This window comes from Protopterus annectens, chromosome 16.part0, assembly GCF_019279795.1.
Source record: "Protopterus annectens isolate FY-2018-M chromosome 16.part0, PAN1.0, whole genome shotgun sequence".
Taxonomy (NCBI): domain Eukaryota; kingdom Metazoa; phylum Chordata; order Ceratodontiformes; family Protopteridae; genus Protopterus; species Protopterus annectens.
In genome coordinates, this window is record NC_056750.1 from 658,041,627 (window position 1) to 658,053,548 (window position 11,922).

The window sequence follows — 11,922 nt, forward strand, 5'->3', positions numbered from 1 at the left end:
GTTTATTTAACAGCTTAGGCCATGGCTATAATCTGGCTCCTAGAAAACAACAATGACCAATTACTTATCTTCTCTTTGTCGATGATTTAAAATTGTATAGCTCATCAGATGAGAAACTGAAAGCACAGCTGCAGGTTGACAAAACTTTTTCAGATCTTAGAATGTCATTTGGTCTCAATAAATGTGCAAAAAGCAACCTTTAAAGCAGGAAAACTGCAGCACCAGGAACAGTTTGGGACAAGAAAGTGATATAAAATAACTTGAGCAAGAGGGAGTGTGTATAAATACTTGGCAATTGAAGGATCAGCAGTAAAACATGAACAAACGTTAATAAAAACTCAGTAAGGAATACTTTAGAAGACTTAAATTAATCCTGAAAATAGCATTGACATCTAGGAACAAGATCCAAGCTATAAATCAAGTTGCTCTTCCTGTCCTAACTTACAGTTTTGGAGTGATTGACTGGCCCCAAAGGTGTTGTATACATTAGATATTAATCTAAGAAGGATGCTTCATGCTCACCAAATGATTTATAAAAATCAGTGTATACCAAGATAATACATTCCCCATTCCGAAGGAGGGATGGGTCCCCTTGAAATTGATTACATGTATAGATCTGCAATCATGGGACTCCACACATCTACTGACCTCACAAGATCAAAATGTATTGGAAGTTTTGAAATAGGAGGAGAAAATCTAAGATGACTTCTCTGCTTAATTTAGCAGAAGCATATCGACGTCAAGCAGTAATGGAATTCTAACCAGAAGTAGAAAAAAAAACAGGCAGCAACTGAATGTGCCAAAAAACAAAAGAATATAAGGTGAAGGACCAGATAAGAATGCAAGAAATGTGGAAAAAAACAAATATAGTTGCAAGTATAGAAACCTTTTGGAAGAAACTCATGTCGATAAGGAACAAACACAGGAATGGTTAAGGAGAGGCAAATAAAAACCAAGGAATGAAAGGCTAATACTGGCAGCTCAAGATAGTGGGCTACATACACGCTGGTTTCCAAAGTCCATTGAACATGTGGGAGAAACAGACAATGTAGGCTTTGTAAAACCAAATTGTAAACAATCCCACACCTTGTTGCTGGTAGCGAGACAATAATGGCAGAAGGACTATATACTGAAAGGCATAATAATGTGGTGAGACTTTTGCACTGGTGATTGTGTAAACATTATGGTTCTGAAGTGGCTGAAAAACACTGGAAACATGAGCCACAAGGCATCATAGAAAATTATGAAGTTTATTATTACATACCCATTACCAACAGTCCAAAAGATAGATGCTAGAAAACTGGATATAGTGGTCCAAGAAAGGAAGACAAAAGTAGCACTGATCACTGAAATTGCCACACCAAGTGACTACAGTATCTTGTATACAGAGCGACACAAAGTCATAAAATACCAGAATCTGCAGGCAGAAACAAGAGCAGTGTGGAAGACATCCAGACAGTTCCAATAGTAGTAGGAGCAATGGGTCTTCTAAAGACTTTATATTTGGATAGGTTACCAATGCATGCAACTCCATACGGACTGCAGGAGGAGTCATTATTGGGCACATTGCAGGTGCTGTAAAGAGCACTACTGGCTGACAAAAATTGAAGCAATACTACTTTCATGAACTTTAATCATACTTTGACTTAGGAATGGTGTCCATTCCCCTCATGGTGTTAGAAACCCAAAAGACTTGGAGAAATTAAAAAAAAAAGTTTATTTTCTGTTCCCAATCCAGTTTGCACTTAAAAAGGTTTAATTAAGTACTCTGCTTTACGTGGAGAGGGAGTCTATTCCACAAAAGCAGAAGTCTCTGGTACACATCTGTCCCACAAACAAGTCCTATAGATGTCACAGACCAGGAAGAGGTCTCGCATGCAGGTTACTCGAGTAGAGTTTGACTTGAGGATATGCAGCAGTCCCATCAGGGCAGCGTCTGAGATTGCTTTGCATCTCAGACAGAGGTCAACTCTGAGGAGTCAGCAGGACACAGAGTAGAGGTACAGGACTTTTAGCCTGTGTAAGGTAGATGACTGAGGCCTTGGATTCTCCAGGTGAGGAATCTCTGTGGTCTCTCCAGCTGCTATATGTGGTTTGTGATGTACATGCCGAAAGAGGCATTGTATTCAATAATCGGTCTTATAAGGGAAGAATACAGATGTTATGACCACCTTGTCCATGTATGAGATACCCTTACTAATGAGATGGGCCATATAGAAAGCTTTCCGTACAATGGAGGCAATATGGTGATCAAAAGACAGTTCATCATCAATCTGGGCTCCCAAGTCCCTAACGACTGACTGCATGCTCAGTGCCTTATTATCAATGTAATAATTTGTGGGGATGCCATTCTCCCCAAAAGGGATGATGCACTTTCTGGAATTCAGTCCGAGTCCATGTTTTGGGCACCAGTCATTTGTTTGGGTGAGGCCCTCTTGGAGGACAGCACTAGGGGAAATGACAGCACTGAAGCTTGCAGTCATCTGCAAACTTGTTCAGCCATACCCCCACTAGATTTGGCATGCACCTCTGAAAAGTATATCCCAAACAGCAGAGGCCACAAAACCAATCCTTGGGGTATACCGTTGTTACAGGTCTACTACTTGAGGTGGCTTCCCCTATTCCAACTAGATGGGTTCTATCAGTGTGCCAGTTTGCTACCCATCTGGTAACATATGGATGCCTAGTTGAGAAAGTATCTGTTAAACCAGAGTGGGGAATATTATTGAAGGCCTTGGCCAGGACAAGGTATGCGATGTGCACTGTCTTCCCCTAGTCTATGGCCTTGGTGACTGCCTCAAAGAAGTTTACCAAATTTAGCAGGCATGACCTCCCCTTGACAAAACCAAACTATGTGGGATCAAGTGTCTGGAGGTTGCCAATGTCCTTTTTAATGAGGTCCATGATAATCTGCTCCATGGCCTTGCAGATCAGGCTAGTTAGGCTGAGTCTATAATTTCCTGGATCGGTGGATGCTCCACCTTTGTGCAAAGGGATGACAGCAACTGTCCTCCATTCATCTGGGATGAAGCTGGTACTCAGGCTTTGGTTGAACAGGGTGTGTAACAGTGTGGTAAGTTCCTGCCTGAGTTCATGCAGCTTGGGATGTTATTGGGTCCCATGGAGGCTGTATTTTTTGCCTTTGAGAGGGCAGTGATGACTTGCTCCCTAGAGATAAGGCGAGGGGGGCAGGTACTGGGAATGTCCTGTTTTAATGATGGGGGAGACAAAGGAATGAAGTTTTCACTGAACCTGTCTGCCAGCAAGTTGGGTATATCTACAGAGTTTGTATATGTGGTGTCCTTGACCACCAGTTCTGAGCAGATCTGGGTGCTTTTCCCTTGAGATTGTGGACATATGTGAAGAAAGCCTTTTGCCTGTGTTTAGTAGATGTGGCCAGTTTGAACTAGAAGTTTGCTTTGGAGGATTTCACTAGTGCTCTTACTTGCTTGTTCAGGCTATGGAGAGATTGCTTCCAATTTGACACCTGCTCCTCCTTTGTCCTGGACAGCAATTTTTTCCTTTTATTAGAGAGTTTATTTATTGTAGATGTCCACCACAGGTCTACTCTTCCTTGGAGGAGGATTTCATCCTGTCTGGTATTGCTGATTCCACGCAGCTATATAAATGCTCCTATAGTACTTTGGTGCAAGTTTGGATATATGTGCCAGTTTCTGTGCAGGAGAGGGGGCTGTGGACCTGGTTATACCTTCCCTCATGAGGTTGTAATCAGCTTTGGAGAAGTTTTTTTGTTTGGCTCTAGCTGGGGGGGGGGGGGTAGGGGGGGATGGTGACTTCAAATGTGACTGCTTTGTGGCTGGATCTTACCAGGGATGATGATACAGTAAGGATGCTGCAGTGGTTACTCATGTTGGTTAATAGCAAGTCCAAGATATTTTCATCTCTTGTGAGGGTATCAACCAACTGGTTCAAGGCATTTACACTGATGAAATCAAGGAATCTCTGGGCATTTGTGTTTTGGCACAAGTATTTCTTCCAATCTATGGTTGGATAGTTGAAGTCAACTAGGATCAGAGTAAAGGGTTGATTCTTGTCAGATTCGAAGAGGTCCAGACAGGTGGAGTGGGGACCTTGAGTCAAAGTTGGAGGACTGTAGCTAGCTATTATTTGAATAGAGGTCTTGTCAATTGTTAACTGCACCTGGAGTACTTCTGCTCATCATACTGTTTGACCAGCCTAGAGGTGTACAATGTCTTTAATATATATATTGCAACTCCACCTCCTTTTGTTTTGCTGTTGGGGTCTGAACGAATGATAGGATAAGTAACCTGGTATGGCTGCCGTGCTCTCCGCAGCTTTGATCCAGGTTTCTGTGACTGCACAAATGTCATCTTCTTCCAGGGTTAAGAATGCTTGCAATGAGTGCAGTTTAATATTTAGACTCCGTGTTTAGCAGTATAACCTTTAATTTATGATTTGATGACATTTTCATGTTGGTAGTTTTGACCTCATGGAATTGCCTAAAAAAGGCACTATGAGGGAGGCAAGAGCCTTTTCCAGGAGCCTGAAGCCCAAAGGAGACAGATGCAGGCCATCTGTGGAAAAGGATTGTGGCTCGTCAATCGTGTCATCCCAGGCTGTCAGGTACTGGATCCCCTTTGAATGATACCAGAAACTAAGCCAGTTAAAGTCAATCACTCTCTGTTTGTATTGAGGCATCATTCTGGATGATGGTAGAATGCTGCTTAAGGCTAAGGACATACCTGCCTGGGACACGCTCAGTGAGCTCGATCATGTCTCTCTTCCTACAAGTACAGGGAGGCACGTCTCAAGTCATTCACTCCTACATAGACTATGACAGAGACATAACAGTACCTGTTGAGAGACTTGAATGCATTGGTGATATGGCGGATTCTAGCACCTAACAAACAACTAACCGTGACTTTCTCCTTATCCAGCCTGGACAGGGGCACATCTCTCTCTCTCACAATGGAGTCTCCTATGACTAATATGTTGGGTTTATGTTTAGTGGCTGTGAGACAGGTGTGTGGTGGGCAGTGGAGTTTGCATGCCCTTATGCCTCGGAGATTTCTTTTGTTTGGGTATGGTTTTATTGAGGGCCGCCACATATGTGCGAGTGTGCTGTGTAAGAGTGGGTGGTGTTTGAGGAGTGCTGTTCATGTTACCAACCTTCTCTGCGTCAGACAAACTGGTTTGTAGAGGACAGAGCATTCACATACAAGTTAGACACTGCAGATGAGCTTAATACTTGGATGAAGAAAACTGTTATTCCAGTAATTCTGTGACACAGTTATAATACGTTGCTGCTGTGTCCATACCTGACCATACTACATTTTATCTGCAATATGTGGTCCCACCTTTCTCTTGCTCCTTATAACCTATGTCAGGACTGCCCTCTGCAAACTGGATGGTATGGAAAACACTGAAGCAGCTCACATCTGTCAGGGCAGGGACAGGTTCTAGAATAAAGTTCCTGCCTTCCAAGATAAAGCCAGGCTTTTCACATATAAAACACAAAATATATGTTTAACAGAGGAAGCTTTCTGTTTAACATCAGTGTTTAACTTTTTTGTTTTAACACGAGAAACAGTCTTGGGAGATAGCATTTGCCTTTATCTGTTTAGCTGTGACATTTGGGACCAACCCCCTGAAGCACAGCACCTCATTTCCAGGAAGAAAACACAACAGAAGAAATTACAAACTGAAATCTGAAGTGTCGCTTATAATCCATAGATATGCAAGTGACAGTTAATTCTGGAAGCGATACAAACTAAGACAGCTAGCTGAAACAGTCTGTATGCCAATAAGGAAGCAGGCAGTGCCAAAATCAGTTATTTTCAAATGTGAAAAAAACAGAATTGTGACAGTAACGTAGTATTAATCCGTTCTAGAAAAGTATACTGTTGTAGTGTGAATTGTACTAATTACATCAGGAACACAGAACCACACCGACTAATCCAGATGACATCAACTTTCAACAGCACTGCTCTTTGAAGACCACAATCTAGTGACCAGAGCAAACAATACAGAATAGAAGCAAACATCTGTGACCATTAAACACTAGGAGCTTCACTTTGAAACACTAACTTGTTGCTGTCCTCTGGTTAACCAGGCACCTTCCCAATAAACAGGTACTTATTCAATGACATCACTAATTGCTTCAGGGTTGAACACACTTTACAAAAAATCTAGCCGCTACATAGGTAGGTAACTAGGCTATCGGTCTTGGTTACCACACTGCAATGTCTGTGCAAGCTGGTGCTTTTGCAGTTGCTTTTACTTGATAGGTTTTTCTTGGGGGGGGGGTCAGCATTTATTGAGCATAGTACAGCATATTTATTTTATTTTTACATTTGTTAACATGGATAGTTCACTGGACACAGAGCCATTTTCAGTGGAGGCCCAAGGAGAAATGCTCCACAAAAAGAAAAACAAAACACTATGTAGCTTATGACATATACTGCGGTGGTGGTGCTGCGGTAGCGTTGTCTCCTCACAGTTAGATGTTGCACGTTCGATTCTCAGAGTGTCTTCTGTGTGTCGACATGCGTGAATGGGCGTTCCTTCGTTGAAGGTTGTGCGTTCGGACCGGCAAGCCAGCACATAAAAATCTACTGCCAATCATTTGCGGACCGGAGTTCCGCTGTGGCGACCCCTAACTGGGAAAACCCAAAAGACAGTATGTAGCTTATGACATATTTAGCAAAGTAAAAATTCCAGACAAAAAAAATACAGTACATTTTAATAGATATCCAAAGGGAAAGCTCCACAAAATTATTACACAAAGAGACAATCATTAACATAATTACCAATTATACTAAACGCAACCAACGAGAACTGGGGAGTTATTTTGCTGTATAGGTCAATTAATATAAAGTTTAAGGTGGCCAGCATAGACAGACAAGTTAGACAGAATTCTTACATATTTCAAATATAAGGTATCGGCAGCAAAAATATGAAAAGAGCAGTCACATAATTCTGGCTAGAAGGCAGAAAAAATTATGTCACAAAAAGAAAATCAAACTGTGAACAAAGTCATTATAAGAAATCATGTTATCGGCTACAAATATATTTTTAATGCATTAAAAACAGCAAATAAGAAAATGTAAATGAAAGAAACCCAGATAGGGAGATCACACCAACAGAGAAAAGCTGAAAAGTGGTGAACGCACAAGTACATGAGGGAAATACAGAGAAAAAAAGAGAAGCTCACTGAAAGTAGTTGTGCAAACTTCATATAAATGTCGATGTTCGAGTGTATTCACTGTTACAGTTATCACATTTGGGTGATCTGCCTGCAGGTAAGCCCTCAGCTGGCTGGAATACCAGAGTCTTGGGATTTCTGCATCGGATGCTGTCGCTTCTTCCATGACAGATTATCAGGAGTATAAAACATGCAGCAGACGCCATTATATCAGTTTTTCTTGCTCCAGATGTCAGGTGCCCCCAAAATATGAAGCAATTATACGGTGCGGAACACTCCCAGCAAAAAGCAAATACACACAGTATAAGATATGCCAAACCAAAAAGGATAGTTGAAAGCAAAGAGCATCAGGGGGTGGGGAGGGAGGGTAACCAAGATTGCAACAGTGAATACACTCTAACATCTACATTTATGGTAAGTGTAGACAACTGTACTATGTTCTTCGTGTTTCACTGCTGCAGTCATCACATTTGGGTTGACTCACAAAGCTAAGGAAGGGTGGAGGTAGATTAAAAAGCATTAGGCCTGGCAATCAGGCCCTGTAAGACTTCTGTGGCAAATGCAGCTCTGGATTTAGAAAAGATAGGGAAGTGGTAATGCTTGGTGAAAGTGTGTACCGAGCTCCAGGTTGCAGCTTCCAGGATGTCCCTGGTAGTGACTCCTCTGAGAAATGCAGTAGAGATAGATTTAGCCCTAGTGGACTGTGTTCTTATCCCCTGTGGGGTAGGTTTTCCCTGGCACTTGTTGCAGAAATGGATACAGTGTGCTATCCATTTAGATATTGTTTGTTTTGAAATGACTTTCCCCTCTGCCCCTGCAACAAAGCATACTAGCAGCTGGTCAGATTTTCTCAGAGGCTTAGTCCTGTCAGAATAGAATCTAAGCTGTCTGTGCACGTCTAGAGAATGCAGTATCCTTTTCCCCTTTATTTTGAGGATTAGGGAAAAAAGTAGGCAAATGAATGGACTGGTTTAAAGCCAAATTAGACACCACCTTGAGCATAAAAGATGGGTTAGTCCTGAGGGATACCCTATCCGTATGGAAGATAATGAAGGGTTCCACTGCCATAAGGGCCTGCAGTTCAGACACTCTTCTTGCTGAAGTTATGGCTAGAAGTAAAGCTGTTTTCCATGAGAGGAAATTCATCTCTGCTGTAGCAGCAGTTTCAAAGAGGGGAAGTGTTAAGTTTTTCCAATACAAAGTTAAGGTCCCAGACTGGAATGGGAGCTCTCCTGGGGGGGGGGGGTCTTACATTTTTGGCCCCTCTAAGGAACTGTTTTACCAGAGGATGAGAAAAGAGGGGTGGGCTCAGTATTATAATGAGCTGAGATGGCAGAGACATGAATCTTAATTGAAGAGAAGGATAGGACCTTGTGGAGCATTTCTGTTAAGTAATCTAGTATATGAGGTAAGCTGGGCACAGTTGTGGCCATCCCTTGAGACTGGCTCCAGGAACAGTATCTTTTCCACTTTTCTGAATAAGATTTTCTAGTACTAGGCCTCCTTGCCTCAAGAATGACATCCAGCACCTGCTTACTGAGGGTTGCTAGAGGTGAGTTCAGGGGATTAGCCATGCTGTAAGGTTCAGGGTCTGAAACGGAGGGTGCAGAATTTGGCCCCCCTGCTGGGACAGCAGGGAAGGGGTCTGAGGCAGGTGCCATGGTCGCAGCACTGTCAGACTTCACAAAAGAGGATACCAGTGCTGACGTGGCCAATCTGGAGTAATCAGGAACATCCTTGGCTTGTACTGTTCCTGTTTGATCTTTAGTAGAACCTTCGAGAGGAGAGGCAAAGGGGGAAAGGCATAGACTGAGTGGCTTTCCCAGGAATAAGACAGGGCATCCACCTTCCAAGCTTGGCTGTGGTGAGTTCCAGAGAATTATTTGTTCAACTGATAGTTCTGAGGGGAAGCAAATAGGTCCACCTCTGGTGTCCCCCATCTGTTCCCCAAAGATTTGAATATTTTGGGATCCAGTTTCCATTCGTGTGGGTCCATGAGACTTCTGCTTAAGTAGTCTGCCAGTGAATTTAGTTTGCCTGGTAGGAACTGAGCTTGTAGGTGCACTTGGATGCTCAAGGCTTTATTCCACAGAGCCATGGCTGGTCTGTAGAGATGGTAGGAATGTGTTAGCCCCTGCTTATGTATCACATAATTGTGGTGTTGTCGGTCTTTACCAATAGTTGTCCTGGAAGAATAAGGCCTTTTGAAGGCTGTCAGAGCATTCTATACAGCTAACATTTCTTTTTGATTGATATGCAGGTGCATCTGCTTTGGGTTCCATTTGCCCTGCCATGGGAGCCCCCCATGAATAGTCGGATGCGTCTGTTAGGGTTTGGGCAGCAGGGGGTAGAGTAAAAAAAACAGTCCCTTGTTGTGGTTGCAGGCCTCTGCCCACCAAAGGAACTCTTCCCTTAGAGACAGAATGATAGGAATTATTGTTTCTAAGTCCTGAGAATGTTGACACCATAGACCTTTTTAGATACCATTGAAGTTTCCTCATATGCATTCTTGCATATGGAATTAGAATGCAAGAGGCCATGAACCCCAGAGCTTGCAGTATTTTCCTGGTAGAGAGCAGAGTTTTGGTGGCCAGTAGGTTGAAGTAAGTTGTCAAATAAATTTGTTTCTCTGGAGTAAGGAATGCCATCTGGGAAGTTGTGTTCAAGCTTGCTCCCAAGGAATACAATCTGTTGGCAGGGTACTACCCAGTGAAGTTCGAAGTCTCTTTAGAAATGCCAAGTGTTGTAGTACCAAGTCCTGACTTTCCGCCTGAATCAGGCAATCATCCAAGTATGGGTAAATCTGAATAATACTCTGCTTGCAAAAAGCAAAGGCTGGAGCTAGGCACTTTGTGAATACCCTGGGCGCAGTAGACAAGTCAAAGGGAAGTGCAGAGAACTGACAGAGCCTGCCCTGAAGCAAAGTTATTTCCTTATGGGGATGTGCAGGTAAGCTTCTTTTAAGTCTAACGTTGCCAGGCATCCTTGGCTAGCATAGGAAAGCAGCTGTTGGGAGAGTTAGCATTTGGAACCACCAGAAAGATGTTGAGAATAGATAAACCCAGGATAGGACGCCAGGAGTTTTCTTTTCTGGGAACCAGGAACAGTCTTGAATAAAAGCCTTGTCCCTTTTGTTCTGCTGGGACAGGTTGAATAGCATTGATGCTGAGGAGAGAAAGTACTTGCTTTTGGGCCTCCGTCCACTGGTTTATGGGGAGGTCTGGCCATCCACTTAGGGTTGGGAGTGAGTGGAAGTGGAATCTGTATCCTAGGGAAACTGTTTAAAACCCATTTGTCTTCGGTAATGTATTCCCAGTTTTTTGCATGCAGGGCAAGTTTTCCTCCTAAAGGTGCAAGTACTTGAGCAAGGTTTGGGAGAGTTAAGGATAAGTCACTGTGCAAGTTTACCATAGGGGGTGGCTTACTACTCCCCGTTTTGGATGTGGGAGCACCCCGCTGCTTAGATATGTGCCTAACCTGAGACTGAAGTCTTGGGGGTCTGCTGCCCTTGGGTTTGGAATGAAAAGGCCTGAAAGGGAGTGGAAAGGACCATTTCTTTGAAGGCCAATGCCTACTGAATCTAGGTGGCTCTACCTGTAAGAAATCTAACACTTTGCATAGATTTAGCTTTCTCCCCTATCCTTTTGAGAACAGCTGCTTTAAAGCCAAATAGGCACTCTTCATTTAAGGGTGCATCCAGTAATTTTGCTTTGACATGATCTTGTAGGTTTTGTTCCTTAAGCCAAGCATGCCTTCTAAGAACAGACCCAGTGACAGCAGCCCTACAAGATGCTTAAGCATAAAAACCACACTGCAAAGTATGTTTACCAACTTGGTCAACAGAATGCATTAACACTTGTAAATCTTTGTGTTCTGCACAGTCAGGAATCAACATCATTTTCTATTTAATTAGCCCAATAATATGCTGCTGATAATTTAACTTATGAAACTGGCAATTTAAATCCCTAATGGCCAGAATAGCAGAGGTGTATACAGTCTTACCCAATCTGTCTAAAGCCCTAGGAATCCCGGTCAGAAGGGGTAGGATTCTTGGCAGTAGTAGCCAACCTAATGCCTTTTGGTCCTTGGGAAATGGTCTCTGGATCCGCAGTTGGATTCTTGAAAAGAAATTTGAGTCAGGTACTCTACAGTACCCAACAGGTTTCCTGGAAGCTGGAGGCAAAGTATCTGGGGTAAGGCTGGGTTTCAAGAAGACATCATCTGCAATCTCCAGAACAGGAGGGATAGCTAGAAGCCTGTGCTGAAGCAGGTTTAAAAATTCCCTGTGTCTCTTTTTGGACAGAGTATTCCTTGCTTTCCCAGTGGAAATGCTCCCCATGGGTATGCAGGGTTTCACCAAAAGAAAAAAATTTCTGGAGGGGAAGCAGAGGGAATGGAATTCTCAGGTAGATAAGGGTATGTCCTGGTTGTCAGAAGGAACAGATATATCAGATTCCTGATCAGAAGAATCAGAAAATCAGTTCTAGGTCTCTGAGGCGAAAGGCTGGCTTCCTCAAAGGTAAAAAAGTCTTCAGCCATTCTAATCATTTGTTTTTGAGGCCCGTGGGCCTGAGAATGCACTTTGGTTGTCTGTTTCCTAGGCGTAGTGCGAACTTCAGGCCTGAGAAATTCAGTATTTTTGTCTTGAAACGAAGTAGTTGGTTTAATATGGAAATCGGTAGGCCTGAATTCATCCTCAGAAGTCGGTGCCTGCACAGCGGCTCTGGACCCATCCA

General features: G+C 43.0%; 1 protein-coding gene across 1 annotated transcript in view; it reads right to left on the reverse strand.

The window, feature by feature from the left end:
* Window positions 1–11,922, reverse strand: part of LOC122790935 (protein Niban 2-like) — a 1,255,142-nt gene that overhangs the window by 324,688 nt on the left and 918,532 nt on the right. The gene's annotated exons all lie outside the window — the stretch shown is intronic.